The following is a 12,337-nucleotide window of genomic DNA, read 5'->3' as shown; positions in this document are numbered from 1 at the left end:
ACTATAAAAACCTCCTTCAAATTAATCTTACTAAATTGCACATATGAGTACATAACTGTCCTGCTCAAAAAGTCTTCAGTGGACTCCCAATTGCCTATCTCTTTAGTAAAAGTCCTGGATGAGCTGTTAAAATCCCCATTAAAGCATGCCACAAAAATATCCATACAGACAATTATTCAACAATAGTTACTGAGAGAATATTTTACAACACATTATACCATGCTTTAGGGAATACAAAGACAAACAAAACAAGGTCTCATTTTAAAGAGGGCACAGTCTAATGATACACATAACAAAATAAGTAGACACAACTCAGTAAGATAGAGAGGAGTATAGGTGTGTTAATAGAGTAAATATGAAAATAATAAGCTACCTGGAAACCTACAGAGAACAGTCCCATGGAAACTCACATGCAGAACATATTTAACACCAGGGTATTGGTGCTAATCAGAAAGCCCTCCTGGGCTGAGGTAGTGTCTCTGATTATTCAGCTAAAGTCAGGGGTGAAATTTGTTCTACCTTTTCCAATTGAATGATTTTCATCGTAGGGATAACTTTCCAAAGGTGAATTTAATAACACATGAAATATACCTCTGGAATCTTGCATCCCTCCCCACACACTGAAAGCAGCTGTTTGGAAGGGTTGAATATACTTTTAATGTATTTTGTATGTTGGCAATGTGAGAAGCTTGGGAGATGGATAACACTGTTATTCTGAATAACATTTTTCTCTCTTTTTGTAGGGGTAGTAAGTGTGGATTCTGATGTAAGGAGAGGAAGGCCTGGAATGCATGCAGCAATAGGGGCAGATCAGAGGGAAACAGGCCTAAGAACCAGCTGCCTCCACACACTTCCAGAAGCAGGAGATCTGGGGCCTTCTATGGGACTGATAGGGGAGGTCAAAAAGTGAAAGGGGGGAATTGTTAGGGGGAAAGGATGTCCTGAGATAATCTCATACAGGCTTTGTGGACTCCACCCCCACTCCAGACTAAAGCCATCAGGACATTGGGAAAGACAAATCCCATCACCACCAAGGGGAGGGTGGCTGGGACCTGAGGGTGGAGTTGGGCAGCCAGGTTGGATATAAAAACCAAACACGAGGGCCTTGCTCTCTCTCTGGCTCGCGATCGCTCGCCTCCTGGCTTCACCGCTCCTGGCTGGCGGCCAACTGAGAGCGCCATTTTGGGATTCCTGATCGGCGGATCGGGTAGGACGCATTTAAAACTTTGTCTCCCACTTTTCTCCCAGAGCTGTACATTTCCTCATTTCCCTTTCCGTTGTAAATAAACCTTTTATTAACCTTTCACGTGTGCCTGCAGTAGAGCATTGATAAGTCCTTTTAAGCGCGCGGGTGAGGACCCACAGTCAGGCACCCCGTTTTGTATCGGGGTTGCTCTACAACAGTTGGAGGACACCAGGAACATTCTTCTGCTCCTGCTTGTCCCAAACCAGCCTGTGAAGAGTCTGACTCATCTCTCTTCCCCTAAGCCCAACCTCAGAGCCACAGTGTACTGACCCCTATCACTAGCTGCTTAGCTGGGTTCCAGGAGAAAGCCTGTGGAGACTGAAGGGAGTGCAGGGCTGTATTTTCAAATGCCAGGCCCAGGGAGCAAAGTGAGTGTGCCTGGCTGCAAATCTAGATCCTTCCAGGAGGCCCAAGACCTCATAATCCTGGACCCAATCAGACATTAGTTCCAAGTTATCAGCTGAAGATATCCATGTCCTCATCCCTGGAAGCTGTGATTGTTCTATGGCAAAAAGAGATTCTACAGATATAATTAAATTAGGGATTTTGGGAGGCAGACATTTTCTGGATTCCCCAGAGGATCTAATTTTAATTATTAGAGTCTTTCTAAGAGAGCTACAGAATGAGTGAGTGTGTGTGTGGGGGGTGGGGTGGGGGGGTGTTCTACTACAGAAGAAGGAATTGGGCTATGCTGCTGTTTTGAGGATGGAGGAAGCATCATGAGTCAAGAGATACGTATAAGGAACAAAGCACTAGATCCAGGCCAATGCCAGGGAGTGGATTCTTCTCTGGATCTCTGCAGGAATGTGACCTTGCTGATACCTGCTTTTGTAATTCTGATCTCTGAACCATAAACAAATAGATAGGTGTCTCTTTAAGATCGAAAGTTTCAAGTTTTTGCATTTAAGCAATTTAGTTTGGCAAATGGTTCTAGTTGCCTTAGGATTCTAGTAGTTGGAAAAATCAATCTCCTGCCACTTCTGATAAATTTCACAGCAAGTTTACAGAAGATGCAGATAAAACTGTAGTCACAATTGTATCTGAAAGCATTTGTAGTGTTGCCCCAGGTGTTTCTACTCATAAGGGAGGATGCAGAGGTGACTCAGAGATTACTGATATTCTTCTTACCCCCATGCCTCCAGGGTTGTGATTCGCTTCCTTTTCTGGTGCAGAAATTTTACTCTAAAATAGTTACATGGGGGTCTCCCTAGTGGCGCGGGGGTTAAAGACAGCGCTATCAAGCTACTGTCAGCCACTGTAGCATGAGTTCAATCCTGGGCCAGGGAAATGATCCACACACGGGGCAGCAGACCTCTCCTGTCTTTGCCCGCTGCTCCCCTCAGCAGTGTATTTCAGTAAGTCTGCCTGAAAGACTTTCAGTAAGTCTCCACTCTGTCTCTGGTGACTCCTCTCACCCCACCCCCTCCACACACTCACACCCAGTTCTTGTATGCATAAATAAATAAAAAATAAAAAATAGTCACATAATTAGCAACTCCCTGTACAGTGAGTAGAATTAACTTTTTCCTAATTATATTTAACTTGCACACAGGATTGTTCTCAGACAAATACTAGAGGAACAAATTCTTTTTAAAAATGATACTATAAAAATGTTCCTGAAAAAGTATTGATTTTTTTCAAAATAAAATTCACAAAGTTCTATTGTATCTTGAAATTTGGTCAACATGGGCCATTGCAGAGGTTCTCTGCCACAGGAGCTGAACTCAGCTAAGTGGTCACAATCCTTACAAACTGGGACTAAACAACCAACAAGAAAACTCTACTGTAGTCTTCTCACAACTTCTCACAGGGTGGTACACAATGTTGCTCTTCCTTTTTTGATTACATGATTAACTTAGTGATTCCACATTTATTCATAAGATGTTTTAAGTAGACTTTACTGTTTAGGACAATTTTAGGTCCACTGCAAACTTCACTGAAAAATACAGAGTTCCCATATATATTCTGCTTCGGAAGAAAGCAATGAGTCTTCATCTTACTATCTTCTGGGTTTTTCTCTATCAAGCTAAGGGATTTCCCTTGTATTCTTCCTTTTTGAAGCATTTTCTTATTTATGAAATGGTGTTGTAATTTGTCTAATGTTCTCAGTTCTATTGAGATCATTGGACCATTTTTGTTATTTTTATTTATTATACCATATTTTGTTGAAAATTTGCCATAGTTTTTACTAGTATTTGATAAAAGAAGTTGATTGGAATCAGTTGAATCTTTTCAAAGTTGACTTTTAAAATCTATTCAAGCACATTTGAAGCAATCTTTCTCCAGAGACTAATTTAGTTCTGTTGTCATAGCAATAAGATTCTTAGAACTCTGCTGCAAATTTATATCCTACAAAATCTTTTATATTTGTTGTTTGGACAACAGTCTATCCCTGGCTTTAAGTGATACACAGATACCAAGACATTGTTCTGTCTGTTCTTCTATGATGCTTTTTGCCCCAGTCTCTAGATTTCTCTACACATGTAAAGATCAGAAATCAGGAAATAAAATCCAAGGGTTTTTCTGCAAACTCCAAAGTCCTCTTTTGGCGTGACTCCATTCATTCCGTGTTCTGTTTAGCAAACTTGTTTCTCCAGGAGCCACATAATATCTGCAACCTTAGGGAAAATGTCATGTGCTTCCTGGTTTCTATCTCCCTGCACGATAGACTACAAACTGCCTCTACAAAATAAGGTAGGCAAAATTTCAACACTAAAATATGGATGCTGAGCTCTGCTCATTGTTTCCTCTGTTAGATCTATTGTTTAGTTATTCGAATCTTATTTCTTATCTTACAGTTTCGTAGTTTTATTAGACTAGGTTTTTAGCATTTCTTGCAAAACCTATTTGTAAGCTCTGTGATTTTTTTCTATCATTAATGAAATCATTTTATTTTATTTAGCTTGGACATATAAATAAATCAATATCATAAATTTAGATCATAAATAAATACCAAAATCTAATTGTAATTTCCTTATTTTCCTAGATTTTCAAGGTACAATTATAAAACAGAATTTCTTATCTGTTCTATTACTTATAACTGATAAGTTGCAAATTTTTGCACTTGGAAATAAATTTAATAAACTTTCTTTTTAAACTTCTGTTACCAAATATATCTCTGTAACTTTGCAATATTCCATCATTCTCACTCATGGACCCTGGATTTTCTATAGCAAACTGTCCTAACCTGGTACTCTATACCACAGAACACAGACCTTAATGATATTGGTAATTAAGTAAGCCAACTAAAAGGAAATCTGCTTTAAGCATTTAGTGTCTTTACCGCAGAGCCCATCAGAGCCATTAAAATTCTAATGTGCACCATGCTCCTTGTGGATTTTGTATTGAGTTTGGGTAACTACTGACCTTGAAATATTTCATTCTCCTCTTAAAAGCTCCCTGAACTGAGTTCTGTGTTACATTCTTTGAAAAAAATAGTATTTTCTGACTTGGCTTTTCTTTCTTGTTCTAATACAAAATTTTGTGCATAATTTTTCTCATTTTTTTAGAATCCTATTTGAAAGCATTATGTTCACTGGTTGCACTTTAAGATGCACAAATTAGTTATTTCTCTACGATTGATCTCTCTTATGGATGCATCTGTAATAGTAATAATCTAGATGCACAAATAAACATTGTTAAGTTATATTGTTTCATATAACAAACAAACTAAATGAAAGACATGATCTATAATATATTATGAGTATTGAACCTGATCAGTGTAACATACTGAAGCTTAGTTGGCTTTTGAAACACTTTTATATTCTCATACCATACTTTTGTGCATTTGTGAAATATATAAATTAAATTGGATTTCATGTTTTATATCCCTTAAGGAGGGACATTATGTTCAATTTAAACAAACCTGTAAATGTAGTAAGAGATTGTATTTGCATGTCTACAAAAACTACATGTTTATTTTTACTGATGAAAGAAACATAATGGCTAATCTTATTACTTCCCGAATTGACTTAAGTTTTTAGACTTCTCACCTGGGAAGTGTGTGATTTGACCAAGACGCTCTCTAAGACCTACTTATATACATCTACAAATTATTTCTAAATTAAAATTTAAAAATCATTTGCCTGAACCATGTATCATGTGATGTGAGGATTTGTTTCAAAATGACAGGCACTTTTCTTGAAACTGCCTGTGATCTTAGAAGTATGCTATTGACTTTATATGGATAATGGAAATAGCAAAGTCATCTTGTCTTTATGACCAATTTTGCTTCTCTCTCTCATGGGAAAAAGAAAGGTAAAATAACTTTCTCCCCTTAAATATCACATTTTTCTATCTAACCACATAGGGCTTCTGCCCCCTTGTCTCGGGAGCATCTGGCTTTGCTTTGCATGGATGATCCCGGGAATTGAAACTTCTCAGCAGCCAAATGAGTCTCCCAAGAACTTTGAGGGCCTTGGTGGATAAGGTTTTAATGAAGACTGGTTTTCAGGTTTTCATTTTTATACCCAGAAATTCATTTAAATGGCACTAAACTTCTTTATGTACCAATATCTTAGTATTTTGAGGCAATGGTTGCGTGATATCAAGTGACTCATATAAAAATAATAAAAAATATTTTCAGCAGTTTTGAATTTTATTGCAGCCAGTAAGACTAGTTATATATTTACATATATGATGAAAGGTTAGTTTTAAATTAAATACTAAGCATTCAAATTTCACTTTCTCTCTCTTTTCTGTCTTAAATTATATTATATCAATAGTAAGGATATGATCTTAAATGGATCTTTTTCCTTAGTACTAATTTTGAGGTTGTTTTGTTCTTATCTTTACATTTTCCCCAAATATTAATATTTAGGAAGATACTAAAAAATCATTTAGTAAATAATGAAAAATGTTGGTAAAATTAATTAATGATGTCATAATGTTATCATCCATTAAGTAAATCCATATTTTTATATTATTATACTGAGAAGTAATAAGTAATTTGCGTTTATCATCCTACGTACCTAAAGTAGTCCATAATTTATCCTTTATCTATCATAATGGATGACTATCTTACCTGTTAATAGCACTGACCCCCAAAGTTCCCCTACTGCTTGTTGCTTAAAGTGCATGGGCATAATAAATGTGTATATATTATACTTACTTTTTTATTGTTTATGCATATATATATGTGTGGGGTATATATATATAATATATATAAAGTATATAAAATTTATATTATATGCTAGTAAATTATATAAATACACTTTAATATTGCATATTTTGTATTTGTATTATATGTAAATATATAAATTTTACTATATTTTTCTGAAATTTTATATTTTTTAAAGAAAGATTAAAATAAGCAAATTTAGATATTTGTCTGTGTGTGTGTATACCCCCAAGCTTTAGATTCTATTAATTTATTTTGTTGAGGTAACGCTGGTTTACAACAGTAATGGGATCAGAGGTAGAGGATGATATGTCTTTAGAAGTGTATTATTGTAGCACTATTTATAAATAAGTGAGCTATGGAAATTACCCAGCTGTCCAAGGGCAGATGAGTAGATTTAGAAGATGCGGTATATAAATACAGTGGAATACTACTCAGCCTTGAAAAAGGAATGCTTGTCATTTGTAACAAATGGAATTGAAAGGATAATACTAACAAAATAAGTCAAAAGGTAAAGACAAAGTATTATTTTTTCATGTCACATTCAAACTGATAACCAACCATAGAAATCTTTGGAATTAAGGCTAGCAACTGGGGAAGGAGAAGGTGAAATGAAATCGCACTCCTTTTGTGTTTTTTAAATAATTTTGCATACATAGTTGCTTTCATTAAAATATTAGTGCCATTATTAACTCATTCATTTGGTTTCACAATATGACTTCACATCTATTCTAAATTAATTGGAAAATTATATAGATTTCCATAATGTTTCAAAAGGTACTTAAACCAGCAAATATATCCTCAAATTTTACTCTGAAAAATCATACTAGAATAAGACCAGGAATAAAGATCATTGTTTCTTTAATTCTCAAAAATGTCTTTCCCTTAAGAAGTTATTCAGGATGAATTTCCAACTCTTTCGTCTGATATGCTAATCTGAATGTTCATTATAGGATATTGTTTATGTACTTTGAAAACTACTTGGGAAGCATTACATGACAGCTGTCTTCTTAATACCTTCACAGAAATTCGTTCTTCTATTTCAGGAAACTATCCCAGTGATCCCAATACAGCTCCATAAATAAATATGTAAATCAATTTCAGAATTATTCACAGACTGTATATTATAGATGTCTGTGATTCAATGTACTCGCTAACTAAAATATAGACCTATATACAATGATAATATGCAAATGAATTTAACTTGATATAATTAAAGCAATTAAAACTAATGATGCAATAAAAAAAAGACAGGTAGATAGACATACATACAAAACTTATTCACAGTAATAACCATTCTACAATTAAATATTCCTCAATAAAGTTAACACTTTCCATTAAAGAACTCCATGCAATTCACTAATTTAAATATTTATGTTATAAAATAAACATCTGCTTGTAATAAAGTTCATTTTTACCACTTAACACTAGTCAACTGAGAAAATTCATTCCTGCAAGGAATGAAATGAAGATAGGGACAAAAATTAAGAATGCCAAAGTTACCATTTTGAATAATAGTTGGGAATATCATTATGTATAAAGTAATTAGTTGTGCAAAGTATTATAATATAGTTATGAACACGCTGTTGAAAATATAACTTGTAAAACCATATCTGAAATTGATTAATTGAGCATTCTTATTTAGGTAGAGAAAGAAATAGCCTCTAAGTCAGTGCTTTTCGGATTTTCTATTACAATATATCAGCATACATAGTGCCAATATTTTGCAAATTGCCTATTGTATATATTGATAAATTCACATGACCTTGTGAAATGACACTTCATATCTGATTATACCTATAAATAAACTGCAGTAACTTTTGCCAACTAGCTAACGGTATTTGTATGTGAAATCCAACATTTTGCAAACTTATGAAGGTTATTTAAGAGTCAACATTCTGATATTTAAGATTTTTATTTTTTCACTTTTGTGAATTAAGTTTCCTATAGTAGCAAAAATTTAATAATTCTATTAAATGAAATTATTCAAAATTCTGTGCAAAAGCAATATTCCCTATGTTTGACATGTTTTAGAATGTTGAATAGATCTTCACATGATTTTTTATTAAAGTTTCAATTTCCAAAATAATTTATATAAATCACTTTAAAAAATTCCCATTGTAATAAGAATCTGATGTTTTCCCAATAGAATGTTATGAATTTGGGGATAAAATGTTAACACGGTTGATTTTTATTTCCATTTAGCTGAATTTGGTGACTTTTTCCTCTGTTACTGGAAATGTAACTGTAGAAAACATTTAGAACATGTTCAAATGATAAACATAATCTATATGCAATAGATCAGCCATCTCTTAAAGTATAACGTGACTATAAATTACCTAGGATTTTTGCTCAAATGCGCACTTTATAAGTCTAGTTTGGGTGGCGATTGCACATTTCCGAGGACGTCCCAGGTAATGCTGATGTTTTCTGGACAGAGGGAACTTTGAATACTGAAATATTCCGGAATTAATTCCCCATTACCAGTCTTGATATTTTAATATCGTTCATAATAGATGCACCTGTAACTGTTCTAGCCATATCCTTTAAAAAATATAGAATTAGAATCAAAATCCAATGTAGATAGGGTTTTTATCTATAAAGATTGTATTTTATTACCTATATAAATGTCATTTTACTGCCTGTAAATAGTATGGCATCTTCCAGTTGGTTTCCACCCATTTTAACAGTCTGACAAATTTTATTTTCCTTCAGTGTACTATTCTCTTTGCTCTTTTACAATAGCCATCAAAATGCAATAAAAATTGAAAGGAAGAAGTCTTCAGAATTTGAATTTTAATATTTTCATCTTTAACATTTTCCTTGGAATAGATCTGTGACTCCATAAATGAATGTTCTGTTCTTTTCCTCTGAAACATTAAGGACCCTTTTTAGTTTTGTTGTAATTAACATTTTTCAGTTTTATATCAGTGTGTGTCATCACCAGTAAAATTCAGATTTATTCAGTCGAGAGTTTGTCGACATTCTATTTACCCCAGATAAGTTGTACTACAGAAACAATATTTTGTTTTAGGATGTTTTATAACATATACTATCTGGGAGTGTTTCCTTCTTTCTCAGAATTTTCTGAACTAGTTCTTCTCTCCCATGGAATATATTAACTAGTTCTCTGTCTCAATTCTCTACCGTCTTTAATCCCTTTAAAAAGCATCACTTGGGCCTCCTTGGTGGCACAAGGGATTAAGATGCAACCTATGAAGCAGTCTGCAGCCACTGCAGCACGAGTTCGATCCCCGGGCTGGCCAGGGAGAAACCTACATGGCGCAGCAGACCTCTCCTGACTTGCCCGATGCTCCCCTCAGCAGTGTGCTTCCGTAAATCTGCCTGGGTTCTGTTCCCCAATCTGTTGAATCCTCTTACCCTCCACACCTCTGGTTTTTACCCCAGCTCTTGTATGCATAAATAAATAATGATTTTAAAAATATATATAAATAAATAAAAAGCATCACTTGATGTAACTTTTAAAAAGGAGTTAATGATGCCAGTTACTAAAAATTTGCTTTACTTCCAATCAGTCACATTTTTTGAAGAAAAAGTCTATCCCAGCAAAAGTAAGTATTTTTCAAGATAGGTATCATTTTTACACACATGTATTCACCTACAATTAAAATATAGTATTTTTATAATACACACATGTTGATTTTCAGTGATGTACATGTGAAACATATAATGTTACAATACAATGTTACTTCTATAGCAAAATAGAACAAATGTGATTCTGCCATTTTCCTATGTTTTAATTCTATTGCCTTAACCTAGAGCAGATATAATCAAAAAATATTTGAGAGAACATTATTACACAGCAATAGAATACATGTTATGGGGGGAAAAGATCTTATATTCTGAGAAGCATATAACATAAACATATCTAAGTTTCCATGATAGATAATAACCAGATCTAAGTTAAAATGATAGATAAAGAATATTTATTCCCTGGGTGATCACATTTTCTCCATCTGCTGCCTTGTATTATAAACCTGTTTAATTTGGTTTACAAATGTTAACTAACAGCTTGTCTAAAGGTTTTTGTATTTTCTTTCTTTCTTTTTTTTGGTCCAACATTTGTATTTTGCTTTTTAAACACATTCTCTGTTTGAAATAACAAAAGTGAATTCAATTAATGCTCATTAGATTATAGATGATATACATCATGTTAATTAGGTGTTCCTTTTTTCATTTTTTCTACATTAATATTATATTCTACATTAATATAATATAATTTTAATATTATAAAAAGTAAACATTGTTGTATGTTCATTCAGTATCTAAGTAAAGCCTGGTCACCAAATCATAAATGATAACAATTTTATGAATAATATTTTATAAATAACCCTATCATAATTTATAGTATTTCAAACTTTATAAAGATTGGAGTAAAATATTATTGTGTAAATTTGTTATAGGAATTTTTCTTCAACAATCAAACAACTAATAAAATAATGTAGAATGTTTTGTACTTTTTAACATCCGATCTTATGCCAAAAGAAGAAAAGTGTTATTGTTGTTAAAATTATGTATAATTCCATGATTATAATGATTTATGTATTATAAAGATTATGTATTATAGACATAAGTATTATATCATAGTCATTTCAGAGATGTATTTCTTAGATTTTCTAGCATTTACAAAATAAATAATTTTCTAAAATGTGCTAGTGATTTGCAAGCTAAGAAGATATTATGCTTTTGGAAACTTTCAAGAAATTTTCAGGATAACACACAGCAGTTAAATATACACAGTATTATAATTGATGTAAAGGAGTTTGTATTATATAACCATAATTTTATTGCATTTATCATATTTCCTGAAAATAGTAAATTTGAATAAACATAAACATTACAAAACTCAAAAATATAACCTTAACTTCTTGATGTTTGAAAAGTGCCTGTGGTCTTAGAACCCAAATTCATTGGAATTGAGCAATTCACTACTGGAATTCTAGCACAAGAATGAACGTTTGGTCCATAATATTAGGCATTTGTTCCAGTTGTGGGACTTTACATATCTGGATTTTAAAAGGATGTCATAAAGGAACAATATAAACTAAACCAGCATACAGATTTAGGAAGGACACAAAACCCTTTCCCATTAGAATATGCTTACTTAAGTTTAAGGTCTATCTCTCTATTTGGTTCTTATACAGTACAGATAGCTTTTCATCTGCCTAAATTATTCTAGTCCCATATTCTAGTCCCAAAATTGATCTGAGGTGGTCCCTATCTTTTAGCATGTGATTATTAGTAAATGATTTTTTCCTATTTTTTAAAGCTATTATTTTACAGAGTTTTAACAATTTAAATAAAATTGTTTTTCTCCCATATTTTCTGTTTAATGACTTCTATGAGTTACTATCAATTCAGGAATAGATTTTCACTATCTCCCTGGGCTACAATTTTAACCTGCTTTGATGGGTATTTTAATCAAATGTTTCTCTATGCTTCATATTTGCATTTCCCAACCCTGACATTTCAGAGACTAGATTCAGCCTCAATCAATAAACTTTAATAGCAGATATCTGTCAGTCTTTAACTGACATAGGATTTTAAAGCTGCTGTCACAGGTTTCTATTTTACTCAATATTATGTTAGTTAAGAGAAATAACATTGGAAGGGCATGCTAAGTAACTGGAACCAGTACAGAGCTGCTATAAAAAGGATTTAAAGAATCCAGATTATCTGGACATCTGCATTTCATGGAGGAGATTACAGAGCTAGCAGCATAGCTGGGCAAGGAGAAAGAATACATATATACACACATATAATATTTAACATGCATTATGTATAAAATATATATGTTCATATATATATATCCTGTTATATATGTATGTATGTGTATGTGTATATATATATATAAAGATTAGGAACTGAACAAAGAGAAGGGTTCATTTCTCAGCATAAATGTAAAAGCTTAAAGTTCTACAAAATGAGATTTTAACTCTCCAAAGACAATA

The sequence above is a fragment of the Talpa occidentalis genome, unplaced genomic scaffold, assembly GCF_014898055.3.
Source record: "Talpa occidentalis isolate TD23 unplaced genomic scaffold, MPIMG_talOcc4v2.1 talOcc4.6, whole genome shotgun sequence".
Classification (NCBI taxonomy): domain Eukaryota; kingdom Metazoa; phylum Chordata; class Mammalia; order Eulipotyphla; family Talpidae; genus Talpa; species Talpa occidentalis.
The sequence above is the reverse complement of the archived record's forward strand: the minus strand, read 5'-3'. Positions refer to the sequence as shown.